Here is a 15,999-nt window from a genome sequence, read left to right as displayed (position 1 = left end):
TTGAGTGACGCCGCCAAAGGCATCTCTGCCTCCCTGTCGGCCAAATGGTTGGGCCCGTACCGAGTGGAGACCAAAATGTCCCCTCTGGTATACAAGCTGGCTGACTCCCAAGGGAGACCAGTCGGCGGTCCAGTTCACGTCTCGGACCTCAAACCTTTCGTTGCCCGTAGCAACGACTGGGGAGAGGGGGAGGCGGTCAACGAACCGCAGGCAAACCGTGATACGGCTGGCCCCAGGCCACGCCACCGGTACAACCTACGGAAACGCACCTAGGCAGGTTTTCTCCCACCAGCTGGTAGCCGGACTTTATTCCCTACCACGCCGATGAACGGAGAGACACAGCTACGGTGCGAAGGCGCACGTTGAAGTGGTGACAGGCCCTTTTGGCCTAATATACCCCCTCGTGCTCACCCGCCTTCTGACGCGCCTAGTCAGCTTTCTCCCCCTAGCAGGTAGCTGGACTTCATTCCCTACCATGCCGGTGAATGGAGAAATGTAGCTACGGTGCAAGGGCGCACATCGAAGCGGTGACAGGCCCATGTGGCCTAATATACCCTTTTATGTGTTGCCCAAGCCTCAGCCTGGCAAACGCCCCTTTTTGGGCTGTCAGCCAGGCGGGCAACTTCCTTGGCACGCCGGCTATGCCGGGGGGCGTTCCCGTCCTTCACCTTGCGTCGTCCAGTCTGCTCCCTGCGCCTGGCTCCACTGTGCCACCAGTCTTGCTGACCACGAAGCCGGCTGTCCCTGGTCTTACCATGCCAGCCTGTTGCTGACCTCAAGGCCTGCTGCTCCTGGTCCTTCCGCCATGAATGACTCCTGCCTCTGGGGGCCACGAACCCGTGCCAGCCTTGCCTCCTGCTGCCTAGGCTGCCGCAAATTGTGGCTGGTCCCCAATCAGGCGCTGACTCCTGGCCGAGGAGGGTCACTCCGGCTGCCGCTGCTGGCCTGGCTGCCGGCTATCCCGGCCTGCTGTTCCTGCGCAATCCGGGGAGCCCAGTGACTTCTGTGGTGGCTGCTGCGCCAAAATGGCAGCCACGCCTCGCGCGTTCCTGGCTGCTCCAGTCCGGCGGACCTCGAGTGTTGCTGGCTGTACCATGGTGCTGCCCTACCCCCGTCCTTCCTGGGCGGCCGACTCTTCCACCTGGCAGGGGGCCCTTCCAGTGTGCGGAACTTTGGTGGCCAAGGTAAACCCCTGGCTTTGTGTCAAGAGAAGCGACGTCTTCACCTTTTTGGACTGCTGTGGCCCCTTCTCCCTGTCCTGGTCCTTAGGAAGACGACGACACCCTCTTGGACTTTGCCCCGTTGGCTTAGCCCTCTTTGGCTGAGTCAACCTTGCCACTTGGCCTCGGTCAGCCACTTTGGAGGCTGGCCTCGGTCTTTAGGAGGGGGGAATGTGGGGATCGAGGTGCCTTCCCGCGCCTCGTCCCCAAGCTCGCGCGTGGCGCTTAGCTCGATCCCCGGGAACCGCCGCCGTAACGGCAACATGGCGAACATGGCGAGCGCGCCGGACTTACTTTCCCGCGCAAACCGTGCTTCTCCCCCCCGGGATTGGACTTGCCCCGCGAGACACGTCACCGGGACGCGCCCTGATTGGCCTCCCGCGCGGCGGCCCCCAGGCACCCTCTCCACCCGAGCTCTCGTCCGCTGAGCGCCTCCTTGCCGCGGCAGAGAGAGGCTCACAGGCTCGCAACGAGGTGGTTACATGAGACCTTTGTTCTCGCGACTCCTCGTTATCGCGCTTGCGGACCGCTACCCGGTTAGCCCTAGCGCAGCGGGCGCGCGTACTCGATCGGTCTTGCGGCGAGCCTTGGCCCGTAAGCGCCGTGACTGTAGCACTGAGCTGTACCTTGGGTGAATAAACCCGTGTTTGTTGGCGATCTGACTCCGGAGCCTTCTCTGCGCCGTGTCGGAGAGTCGACGAACCCTGCCGTAGCGCCTTTGTGCGTTGCGGAGTGGAGGAGCGTCGTGCCCTTTCCTGACCGTCGCTCGTAGGGTAAGCCTTGTGCAAACCCATCTCCACAATGGATAGAGGAACTGATCTTAGCTCTCGTAAGAGTCACTGTATCGACCAAGATCATTCGGCCATTTAAATAGAAGGGAAAATGCTTGACACAAAGCTGACGCTGCAACTAAAAAAATGGAACACATACAATCTCGAGAAAGAAAACACAAGAGTAATAAATATCGTTCTGCAACATCCTTTCAAATAAATGTGCGTTGCTTTATGTGGCTACCGAGTCATTTGTTGGCTTTATTTAGCATTGACTGCAACGCCCGGTAGGTGCGTTTTCCCCGTGCATCGATTAGAGGAACTGATCTTAGCTCTCGTAAGAGTCACTGTATCGACCAAGATAATTCGGCCATTTAAACCGAAGGGAAAATGCTTGACACAAAGCTGACGCTGCAACTAAAAAATGGAACACATACAATCGTGAGACAGAAAACTACAAAAATAATAAATATCGTTCTGCAACATCCTTTCAAATAAATGTGCGTTGCTTTATGTGGCTACCGAGTCACTTGTTGGCTTTATTTAGCAATGCTGCAACGCCCGGTAGGTGCGTTTTCCCCGTGCATCGTTAGAGGAACTGATCTTAGCTCTCGTAAGAGTCACTGTATCGACCAAGATCATTCGGCCATTTAAATAGAAGGGAAAATGCTTGACACAAAGCTGACGCCGCAACTAAAAAAATGGAACACATACAATCTTGAGAAAGAAAACACACGAGTAATAAATATCGTTCTGCAACATCCTTTCAAATAAATGTGCGTTGCTTTATGTGGCTACCGAGTCATTTGTTGGCTTTATTTAGCAATGACTGCAACGCCCGGTAGGTGCGTTTTCCCCGTGCATCGTTAGAGGAACTGATCTTAGCTCTCGTAAGAGTCACTGTATCGACCAAGATCATTCGGCCATTTAAATAGAAGGGAAAATGCTTGACACAAAGCTGACGCCTGCAACTAAAAAAATGGAACACATACAATCTTGAGAAAGAAAACACACGAGTAATAAATAACGTTCTGCAACATCCTTTCAAATAAATGTGCCTTGCTTTATGTGGCTACCGAGTCATTTGTTGGCTTTATTTAGCAATGACTGCAACGCCCGGTAGGTGCGTTTTCCCCGTGCATCGATTAGAGGAACTGATCTTAGCTCTCGTAAGAGTCACTGTATCGACCAAGATCATTCGGCCATTTAAACAGAAGGGAAAATGCTTGACACAACGCTGACCCTGCAACTAAAAAAATGGAACACATACAATCGTGAGACAGAAAACTAAAAAATAATAAATATCGTTCTGCAACATCCTTTCAAATAAATGTGCGTTGCTTTATGTGGCTACCGAGTCACTTGTTGGCTTTATTTAGCAATGACTGCAACGCCCGGTAGGTGCGTTTTCCCCGTGCATGGTTAGAGGAACTGATCTTAGCTCTCGTAAGAGTCACTGTATCGACCAAGATCATTCGGCCATTTAAACAGAAGGGAAAATGCTTGACACAAAGCTGACGCCGCAACTAAAAAAATGGAACACATACAATCTTGAGAAAGAAAACTACAAGAGTAATAAATATCGTTCTGCAACATCCTTTCAAATAAATGTGCGTTGCTTTATGTGGCTACCGAATCACTTGTTGGCTTTATTTAGCAATGACTGCAACGCCCGGTAGGTGCGTTTTCCCCGTGCATGGTTAGAGGAACTGATCTTAGCTCTCGTAAGAGTCACTGTATCGACCAAGATCATTCGGCCATTTAAATAGAAGGGAAAATGCTTGACACAAAGCTGACGCCGCAACTAAAAAAATGGAACACATACAATCTTGAGAAAGAAAACACACGAGTAATAAATATCGTTCTGCAACATCCTTTCAAATAAATGTGCGTTGCTTTATGTGGCTACCGAGTCATTTGTTGGCTTTATTTAGCAATGACTGCAACGCCCGGTAGGTGCGTTTTCCCCGTGCATCGTTAGAGGAACTGATCTTAGCTCTCGTAAGAGTCACTGTATCGACCAAGATCATTCCGCCATTTAAACAGAAGGGAAAATGCTTGACACAAAGCTGACGCTGCAACTAAAAAAATGGAACACATACAATCTTGAGAAAGAAAACTACAAGAGTAATAAATATCGTTCTGCAACATCCTTTCAAATAAATGTGCGTTGCTTTATGTGGCTACCGAGTCACTTGTTGGCTTTATTTAGCAATGACTGCAACGCCCGGTAGGTGCGTTTTCCCCGTGCATGGATAGAGGAACTGATCTTAGCTCTCGTAAGAGTCACTGTATCGACCAAGATCATTCGGCCATTTAAATAGAAGGGAAAATGCTTGACACAAAGCTGACGCTGCAACTAAAAAAATGGAACACATTACAATCGTGAGACAGAAAACTCAAAAATAATAAATATCGTTCTGCAACATCCTTTCAAAAAAATGTGCGTTGCTTTATGTGGCTACCGAATCACTTGTTGGCTTTATTTAGCAATGGCGTTAACGCCCGGTAAGTGCGTTTTCCCCGTGCATGGTTAGAGGAACTGATCTTACCTATCGTAAGAGTCACTGTATCGACCAAGATCATTCGGCCATTTAAACAGAAGGGAAAATGCTTGACACAAAGCTGACGCTGCAACTAAAAAAATGGAACACATACAATCGTGAGAAAGAAAACTACAAGAGTAATAAATATCGTTCTGCAACATCCTTTCAAATAAATGTGCGTTGCTTTATGTGGCTACCGAATCACTTGTTGGCTTTATTTAGCAATGACTGCAACGCCCGGTAGGTGCGTTTTCCCCGTGCATGGTTAGAGGAACTGATCTTAGCTCTCGTAAGAGTCACTGTATCGACCAAGATCATTCGGCCATTTAAACAGAAGGGAAAATGCTTGACACAAAGCTGACGCTGCAACTAAAAAAATGGAACACATACAATCTTGAGAAAGAAAACACACGAGTAATAAATATCGTTCTGCAACATCCTTTCAAATAAATGTGCGTTGCTTTATGTGGCTACCGAGTCATTTGTTGGCTTTATTTAGCAATGACTGCAACGCCCGGTTAGTGCGTTTTCCCCGTGCATGGTTAGAGGAACTGATCTTAGCTCTCGTAAGAGTCACTGTATCGACCAAGATCATTCGGCCATTTAAATAGAAGGGAAAATGCTTGACACAAAGCTGACGCCGCAACTAAAAAAATGGAACACATACAATCTTGAGAAAGAAAACACACGAGTAATAAATATCGTTCTGCAACATCCTTTCAAATAAATGTGCGTTGCTTTATGTGGCTACCGAGTCATTTGTTGGCTTTATTTAGCAATGACTGCAACGCCCGGTAGGTGGGTTTTCCCCGTGATCGTTAGAGGAACTGATCTTAGCTCTCGTAAGAGTCACTGTATCGACCAAGATCATTCGGCCATTTAAACAGAAGGGAAAATGCTTGACACAACGCTGACCCTGCAACTAAAAAAATGGAACACATACAATCGTGAGACAGAAAACTACAAAAATAATAAATATCGTTCTGCAACATCCTTTCAAATAAATGTGCGTTGCTTTATGTGGCTACCGAGTCACTTGTTGGCTTTATTTAGCAATGACTGCAACGCCCGGTAGGTGCGTTTTCCCCGTGCATCGTTAGAGGAACTGATCTTAGCTCTCGTAAGAGTCACTGTATCGACCAAGATCATTCGGCCATTTAAACAGAAGGGAAAATGCTTGACACAAAGCTGACGCTGCAACTAAAAAAATGGAACACATACAATCTTGAGAAAGAAAACACAAGAGTAATAAATATCGTTCTGCAACATCCTTTCAAATAAATGTGCGTTGCTTTATGTGGCTACCGAGTCATTTGTTGGCTTTATTTAGCAATGACTGCAACGCCCGGTAGGTGCGTTTTCCCCGTGCATCGTTAGAGGAACTGATCTTAGCTCTCGTAAGAGTCACTGTATCGACCAAGATCATTCGGCCATTTAAACAGAAGGGAAAATGCTTGACACAAAGCTGACGCCGCAACTAAAAAAATGGAACACATACAATCTTGAGAAAGAAAACACAAGAGTAATAAATATCGTTCTGCAACATCCTTTCAAATAAATGTGCGTTGCTTTATGTGGCTACCGAGTCATTTGTTGGCTTTATTTAGCAATGACTGCAACGCCCGGTAGGTGCGTTTTCCCCGTGCATCGTTAGAGGAACTGATCTTAGCTCTCGTAAGAGTCACTGTATCGACCAAGATCATTCGGCCATTTAAATAGAAGGGAAAATGCTTGACACAAAGCTGACGCTGCAACTAAAAAAATGGAACACATACAATCTTGAGAAAGAAAACACAAGAGTAATAAATATCGTTCTGCAACATCCTTTCAAATAAATGTGCGTTGCTTTATGTGGCTACCGAGTCATTTGTTGGCTTTATTTAGCAATGACTGCAACGCCCGGTAGGTGCGTTTTCCCCGTGCATCGCTAGAGGAACTGATCTTAGCTCTCGTAAGAGTCACTGTATCGACCAAGATCATTCGGCCTTTTAAATAGAAGGGAAAATGCTTGACACAAAGCTGACGCTGCAACTAAAAAAATGGAACACATACAATCGTGAGACAGAAAACTCAAAAATAATAAATATCGTTCTGCAACATCCTTTCAAAAAATGTGCGTTGCTTTATGTGGCTACCTAGTCATTTGTTGGCTTTATTTAGCAATGACTGCAACGCCCGGTAGGTGCGTTTTCCCCGTGCATGGTTAGAGGAACTGATCTTAGCTCTCGTAAGAGTCACTGTATCGACCAAGATCATTCGGCCATTTAAACAGAAGGGAAAATGCTTGACACAAAGCTGACGCTGCAACTAAAAAATGGAACACATACAATCGTGAGACAGAAAACTCAAAAATAATAAATATCGTTCTGCAACATCCTTTCAAATAAATGTGCGTTGCTTTATGTGGCTACCGAGTCACTTTGTTGGCTTTATTTAGCAATGACTGCAACGCCCGGTAGGTGCGTTTTCCCCGTGCATGGTTAGAGGAACTGATCTTAGCTCTCGTAAGAGTCACTGTATCGACCAAGATCATTCGGCCATTTAAATAGAAGGGAAAATGCTTGACACAAAGCTGACGCTGCAACTAAAAAAATGGAACACATACAATCTTGAGAAAGAAAACTACAAGAGTAATAAATATCGTTCTGCAACATCCTTTCAAATAAATGTGCGTTGCTTTATGTGGCTACCGAGTCACTTGTTGGCTTTATTTAGCAATGACTGCAACGCCCGGTAGGTGCGTTTTCCCCGTGCATCGTTAGAGGAACTGATCTTAGCTCTCGTAAGAGTCACTGTATCGACCAAGATCATTCGGCCATTTAAATAGAAGGGAAAATGCTTGACACAAAGCTGACGCTGCAACTAAAAAATGGAACACATACAATCGTGAGACAGAAAACTCAAAAATAATAAATATCGTTCTGCAACATCCTTTCAAAATAAATGTGCGTTGCTTTATGTGGCTACCGAATCACTTGTTGGCTTTATTTAGCAATGACTGCAACGCCCGGTAGGTGCGTTTTCCCCGTGCATGGTTAGAGGAACTGATCTTACCTATCGTAAGAGTCACTGTATCGACCAAGATCATTCGGCCATTTAAATAGAAGGGAAAATGCTTGACACAAAGCTGACGCTGCAACTAAAAAATGGAACACATACAATCGTGAGAAAGAAAACACAAGAGTAATAAATATCGTTCTGCAACATCCTTTCAAATAAATGTGCGTTGCTTTATGTGGCTACCGAATCACTTGTTGGCTTTATTTAGCAATGACTGCAACGCCCGGTTAGTGCGTTTTCCCCGTGCATGGTTAGAGGAACTGATCTTAGCTCTCGTAAGAGTCACTGTATCGACCAAGATCATTCGGCCATTTAAATAGAAGGGAAAATGCTTGACACAAAGCTGACGCTGCAACTAAAAAAATGGAACACATACAATCTTGAGAAAGAAAACACAAGAGTAATAAATATCGTTCTGCAACATCCTTTCAAATAAATGTGCGTTGCTTTATGTGGCTACCGAGTCATTTGTTGGCTTTATTTAGCAATGACTGCAACGCCCGGTAGGTGCGTTTTCCCCGTGCATCATTAGAGGAACTGATCTTAGCTCTCGTAAGAGTCACTGTATCGACCAAGATCATTCGGCCATTTAAATAGAAGGGAAAATGCTTGACACAAAGCTGACGCTGCAACTAAAAAATGGAACACATACAATCTCGAGAAAGAAAACACAAGAGTAATAAATATCGTTCTGCAACATCCTTTCAAAAAAATGTGCGTTGCTTTATGTGGCTACCGAGTCATTTGTTGGCTTTATTGAGCATTGACTGCAACGCCCGGTAGGTGCGTTTTCCCCGTGCATGGATAGAGGAACTGATCTTAGCTCTCGTAAGAGTCACTGTATCGACCAAGATAATTCGGCCATTTAAACCGAAGGGAAAATGCTTGTCACAAAGCTGACGCTGCAACTAAACAAATGGAACACATACAATCGTGAGACAGAAAACTGCAAAAATAATAAATATCGTTCTGCAACATCCTTTCAAAAAATGTGCGTTGCTTTATGAGGCTACCGAATCACTTGTTGGCTTTATTTAGCAATGGCTTGAACGCCCGGTAGGTGCGTTTTCCGCGTGCATGGATAGAGGAACTGATCTTAGCTCTCGTAAGAGTCACTGTATCGACCAAGATAATTCGGCCATTTAAACCGAAGGGAAAATGCTTGACACAAAGCTGACGCTGCAACTAAAAAAATGGAACACTTACAATCGTGAGACAGAAAACTCAAAAATAATAAATATCGTTCTGCAACATCCTTTCAAAAAATGTGCGTTGCTTTATGTGGCTACCGAATCACTTGTTGGCTTTATTTAGCAATGGCGTTAACGCCCGGTAAGTGCGTTTTCCCCGTGCATGGTTAGAGGAACTGATCTTACCTATCGTAAGAGTCACTGTATCGACCAAGATAATTCGGCCATTTAAACAGAAGGGAAAATGCTTGACACAAAGCTGACGCTGCAACTAAAAAAATGGAACACATACAATCTTGAGAAAGAAAACACAAGAGTAATAAATATCGTTCTGCAACATCCTTTCAAATAAATGTGCGTTGCTTTATGTGGCTACCGAATCACTTGTTGGCTTTATTTAGCAATGACTGCAACGCCCGGTAGGTGCGTTTCCCCGTGCATGGATAGAGGAACTGATCTTACCTCTCGTAAGAGTCACTGTATCGACCAAGATCATTCGGCCATTTAAACAGAAGGGAAAATGCTTGACACAAAGCTGACGCCGCAACTAAAAAAATGGAACACATACAATCTTGGCAAAGAAAACACAAGAGTAATAAATATCGTTCTGCAACATCCTTTCAAAAAAATGTGCGTTGCTTTATGTGGCTACCGAGTCATTTGTTGGCTTTATTTAGCAATGAGTGCAACGCCCGGTAGTTGCGTTTTCCCCGTGCATCATTAGAGGAACTGATCTTACCTATCGTAAGAGTCACTGTATCGACCAAGATAATTCGGCCATTTAAACAGAAGGGAAAATGCTTGACACAAAGCTGACGCTGCAACTAAAAAAATGGAACACATACAATCTTGACAAAGAAAACACAAGAGTAATAAATATCGTTCTGCAACATCCTTTCAAATAAATCTGCGTTGCTTTATGTGGCTACCGAGTCATTTGTTGGCTTTATTTAGCAATGACTGCAACGCCCGGTAGTAGCGTTTTCCCCGTGCATCATTAGAGGAACTGATCTTAGCTCTCGTAAGAGTCACTGTATCGACCAAGATCAATCGGCCTTTTAAATAGAAGGGAAAATGCTTGACACAAAGCTGACGCTGCAACTAAAAAAATGGAGCACATACAATCGTGAGAAAGAAAACACAAGAGTAATAAATATCGTTCTGCAACATCCTTTCAAATAAATGTGCGTTGCTTTATGTGGCTACCGAGTCATTTGTTGGCTTTATTTAGCAATGACTGCAACGCCCGGTAGGTGCGTTTTCCCCGTGCATCATTAGAGGAACTGATCTTAGCTCTCGTAAGAGTCACTGTATCGACCAAGATCATTCGGCCATTTAAATAGAAGGGAAAATGCTTGACACAAAGCTGACGCTGCAACTAAAAAAATGGAACACATACAATCTTGAGAAAGAAAACTACAAGAGTAATAAATATCGTTCTGCAACATCCTTTCAAAAAAATGTGCGTTGCTTTATGTGGCTACCGAATCACTTGTTGGCTTTATTTAGCAATGTCTGCAACGCCCGGTAGGTGCGTTTTCCCCGTGCATGGATAGAGGAACTGATCTTAGCTCTCGTAAGAGTCACTGTATCGACCAAGATCATTCGGCCATTTAAATAGAAGGGAAAATGCTTGACACAAAGCTGACGCCGACACTAAAAAAATGGAACACATACAATCTTGAGAAAGAAAACACACGAGTAATAAATATCATTCTGCAACATCCTTTCAAATAAATCTGCTTTGCTTTATGTGGCTACCGAGTCATTTGTTGGCTTTATTTAGCAATGACTGCAACGCCCGGTAGTTGGGTTTTCCCCGTGCATCATTAGAGGAACTGATCTTAGCTCTCGTAAGAGTCACTGTATCGACCAAGATCATTCGGCCTTTTAAATAGAAGGGAAAATGCTTGACACAAAGCTGACGCTGCAACTAAAAAAATTGAACACATACAATCTCGAGAAAGAAAACAAAAGAGTAATAAATATCGTTCTGCAACATCCTTTCAAAAAAATGTGCGTTGCTTTATGTGGCTACCGAGTCATTTGTTGGCTTTATTGAGCATTGACTGCAACGCCCGGTAGGTGCGTTTTCCCCGTGCATGGATAGAGGAACTGATCTTAGCTCTCGTAAGAGTCACTGTATCGACCAAGATAATTCGGCCATTTAAACCGAAGGGAAAATGCTTGTCACAAAGCTGACGCTGCAACTAAACAAATGGAACACATAAAATCGTGAGACAGAAAACTGAAAAATAATAAATATCGTTCTGCAACATCCTTTCAAAAAAATGTGCGTTGCTTTCTGAGGCTACCGAATCACTTGTTGGCTTTATTTAGCAATGGCTTGAACGCCCGGTAGGTGCGTTTTCCACGTGCATGGATAGAGGAACTGATCTTAGCTCTCGTAAGAGTCACTGTATCGACCAAGATAATTCGGCCATTTAAACCGAAGGGAAAATGCTTGACACACAGCTCACGCTGCAACTAATAAAAAAAAAAAAATGGAACCCCGCAGGGGCGTCCGCGTAAGCAGGCGTTTGGTGTGTTGCGACACCACGGACCCGAGCACATGAGGGTCGGACCCTCCTACGCTTAACCGTGCGTGGCTTAGCCGTGTCCGGGGAAAAGGGGATCCTGGGGGTTGAGCCGATGCCGGGAGTTGGACCTTTATGGCCCCCCGGCGGAGGCAACACACTTCTTTGGCCTCCGCTTCACGTAGACGGCACCCCCGGACTGACCCATCCGGGGGAAATCGGTAGTTGCCTTTTCCTGGCTCTCTCTCCAATCTTCGTCTTTCCCTATCACTTTTAATCTTTCCTGTCTTCTCATCTTTTCCATTCACTTCAACTTTTCCTGGCGGCAAGGGTTAACCTGGTGTGGCTGTCCTACCTTGGGTATACCATATTAGGTTATAGTAACGGCATACTGCTGGCGCTGTGCAGACTTGTTTACATGTTCTGCCACGTCCCCTTGTTGGGCTCCGTGGTGGGTGGCAGACGCCGTTGCCGAATAAACCACTTCTTTCCATGGGATCCTCAAACCCGTTTACAACCGATCGTGCCTCGAAAAGGGTACGCACCGATGCAACCTCGCTATTCTGGCCCAAAAACAAAGAAACTTTCCCGAAATTTCACGTCCTTCACTGTGAGCAACCATCTACGAAAGCTAGAGCAATTTCCCCATTTCTTGTGGCCAAGTGCCTAAAAGAGACCATTGGAGCTGGGTATAAGGCAACAAAGATGGCAACCGGAGATTTGCTCCTCGAACTAAAAGACAAGGAACAATACAACAAACTCGCACACCTCGTAGCCTTTGGTAACATCCCTGTTTCTGTAAGCGCACATCGAACAATGAACACAGTAAAAGGTGTAGTATCAGACGAAGACCTAATGACATTGAATGAAGAAGAACTCCTGGATGGATGGAAGGACCAAGGGGTAATCCATGTGCAGCGCATCAAAATCAGACGGAATGACAACGAAATCCCAACAAAGCATTTAATACTCACTTTCAGTTCAACTACTTTACCCGAGACTCTTGAAACCGGCTACGTAAAACTCCATGTTCGACCATACATTCCGAACCCGCGACGTTGCTTCAAATGTCAAAGATTTGGTCACGCATCCCAGAGCTGCCGAGGGCAGCTTATGTGCGCAAAGTGCGGCACAACCGGTCACTCTTCTGACGATTGCAATAATGACGAGGTACATTGTGCTAACTGCGATGGCAGTCACCCTGCATACTCCAGAGCTTGTCCAGCCTGGAAGAAAGAAAAAGAAATAATTACTGTAAAAGTGAAAGAGAACATAACATTCCGTGAAGCACGACAACGTATCTCCTCTTTATTCTTGCTCAAAACATCTTTCGCCGAAGTGGTGCAACGGGGGGCGGCACCACAACGGCATCTGGCGGCAGCCCGGACCACGCCTAGCGTGCCGAGGCCAACGCCACCCGCCCCTAAGGTGGGAGCAGCCAACGCTGCCCTGCCATCTCTCAAATTGTCCACACCAGTGGCCTCTACAAGCTCCGGCAGCAGCCAGGGCACCGCAGAGGCCCCAGGGGTCCTGTCGACCTCCGGTCCGGTGAGGACGAAGACTTCGTCGCTCGAGATGAAGTCTACGCGACGCACACATCGCTCTCTGGAGCGGGTGTCCAGTGCCTCGCAAGAGGCTATGGACACCAGTCCAAGCCAAACGGCGCTAGTAGCGTCGATGGAGCGGCGAGGTTCTCTCGACCGCTCCAAAAAAGACAAGACACCAGTTACAGCGCCTGTAAAAGGCTCTGTAAAATAGGCTGTACACACCCCTTGAAACACACAGCACCTTTTATTTTTCTCCAACATGAATAAAATAATGCAGTGGAATGTTAGGGGACTAATCCACAACCTAGACTATATCCAAGAACTTCTCAGTAAATTTAATCCAAAGGTGCTGTGTGTTCAAGAAACACATCTAAACTCCAGAAACACCAACTTCCTACGTCAGAATATTGTTTTCCGAAAAGATCGCGAGGATTCTGCCGCATCATCTGGTGGTGTGGCCATCATACTCGACAGAAGTGTAGCCTGTCAGCAACTTCCACTTAATACGGCACTTGAGGTGGTAGCCGTTCGTGCTGTACTTCTGGGTAAACTCGTTACCATTTGCTCGCTCTACATACCCCCACATTATCCTTTACACAAGCATGAATTTCAGTCACTTATAGATGAATTACCAGAACCTTACCTCCTTCTTGGTGATTTCAATGCACACAGCAGCTTGTGGGGCGACACGCGTATCGATGCGCGAGGACGCCTAATCGAACAATTTCTTTTCTCCTCTGGTGCGTGTCTCCTGAATAAGAAGGAACCCACCTACTACAATCTCGCAAACAAAACGTTTTCTTCCATTGATCTCAGTGTAGCTTCCCCGTCTATATTTGCTGAACTTAAATGGGAAGTTATAAAAAATCCTTACGGGAGTGACCACTTCCCGATACTGCTGAGATCACCACTACAAAACGAACCTCCACCACAGGCACCCCGCTGGAAGTTGGATATGGCAGATTGGGAGAAATTCCAAACTCTTACAAGTGGTATCTCGTGGCCTGACATATCTTCGCTGGGAATTGATGCTGCTGTTGAGTATTTTACATCTTTCCTAATCGGTGCCGCTTCTGAATGTATACCAGAAATGAGTGGTGCGACCTGCAAACGCCGTGTCCCATGGTGGAACGACGAATGTCGGAAGGCTCGTAGGAAACAGAATAAAGCGTGGGGGTTGCTACGCGACTCCCCAACTGCGGAGAATCTCGTTAATTTTAAGAAAATAAAATCGGAGGGCAGAAGAACGCGCCGACAAGCCAGGAGAGAGAGTTGGGAGAAGTTTTTATCAGGCATCAACTCATATACAGACGAGGGCAGAGTCTGGAAGAAAGTAAATAAGATAAAAGGGCTACAAACTTATTCACTCCCGTTGGTAAACACACAAGGCGACAGTCTGGAAGACCAAGCTAACTGCCTGGGAGCACATTTTGAAAGTGTGTCCAGCTCATCTCATTATTCCCAAACATTTAAAAGGCACAAGGCTGCAATAGAAAAACAGAAACTAGAAAGAAAATGTACCGGAGACGAGGCATACAACCAGCCTTTCTGCATTGCTGAGCTGTATGCATCACTTAGTTGTTGCAATAAGTCTGCCCCAGGCTCTGACCGCATAGCTTATCAAATGCTGAAACACCTTCCCCATGAAACAAAGAAAACTCTCCTCTCCCTATACAATGCTATATGGACCTCCGGCGAGATCCCCTCTGCCTGGAAAGAGGCCATTGTAGTTCCTATACTGAAACAGGGCAAGGTCCCATCGTCTGCTTCGAGTTACCGCCCTATAGCACTAACAAGCTGCCTCTGCAAATTGTTCGAAAAAATGATAAACCGCCGACTAATCCATTTCCTCGAATCAAACAAACTGCTTGACGCGTACCAATGCGGGTTTCGAGAAGGTCGATCCACCGTCGACCATTTGATGCGTATTGAGACGCAAATTCGTGAAGCTTTTGTCCGTAAACAGTTCTTTCTGTCTGTATTCCTTGATATAGACAAAGCCTACGATACCACGTGGTGTTTTGGAATACTTAGAGACCTCTCACAATTTGGTATACGTGGTTGCATGTTAAATGTCGTCGAAAGTTATTTATCTAATCGCACTTTCCGTGTTCGTGTGGGAAATGCTTTATCAAGACCATTTGTGCAGGAAACTGGAGTGCCACAGGGCGGGGTGCTCAGTTGCACTCTCTTTATCATAAAAATGAGTTCCTTGCGTCTGTATATCCCAAGAAACATGTTTTATTGTACATACGTCGATGATGTACAGATAGGTTTCACCTCCTGCAATCTAGCAGTCTGTGAGCGGCAGATTCAACTTGGTCTGAACAAGGTGTCGAAGTGGGCAGACGAGAATGGGTTTAGCCTTAACCCACAAAAGACCACCTGCGTACTGTTCTCCAGAAAGAGGGGTCTGCACCCCGATCCTGACATTGAGTTGCAGGGAGAACGGGTGCCCGTAAAAACAGAACATAAATTTTTAGGTGTGATTCTAGATACAAAGCTTACATTTATGGCACATATACGGTATGTAAGAAACAAGTGCATGAAAACAATGAATATTCTAAAAGTGTTGTCACGCACTGCTTGGGGTAGTGACACAAAGTGTCTTTTGAATTTGCATAAGAGCCTCATACTCACAAGATTAGATTACGGCGCCATAGTGTACCATTCCGCAACGCCAAGCACCCTGAGGATGCTGGATCCTGTACACCATCTAGGCATCCGCCTAGCCACTGGTGCCTTCAGGACAAGTCCTGTGGCAAGCCTGTATGTAGAGGCGGACATGTGGTCGCTTGATATGCAACGTTCATCCTTAAGCCTCACCTATTTCCTGAAAGTAAATTCTAACTCGGAACACCCATCCTTCTCAACCGTAAATGATATGACCAGTTCCACACTCTTTAATAACCGGCCGACAGCAAGAGAACCCTTTTCACTACGTGTAAGAAAAATTAGTGAAGAAATGAACATCCCACTACTTGAAAATACTCTGATGGCCCCAGCAAAGCCAGTGCCACCGTGGCATTGGCAACTCATAGAGTGTGATACTTCGTTTGTAGAGATCACAAAAGATGCTCCAGAGGCACATATATGGATGCATTTTCTAGAAATCCAGTTCAAGTACTC

This window comes from Dermacentor silvarum, chromosome 5 (assembly GCF_013339745.2).
Source record: "Dermacentor silvarum isolate Dsil-2018 chromosome 5, BIME_Dsil_1.4, whole genome shotgun sequence".
NCBI classification, from domain to species: Eukaryota; Metazoa; Arthropoda; class Arachnida; order Ixodida; family Ixodidae; genus Dermacentor; species Dermacentor silvarum.
This window is presented reverse-complemented; position numbering follows the sequence as displayed.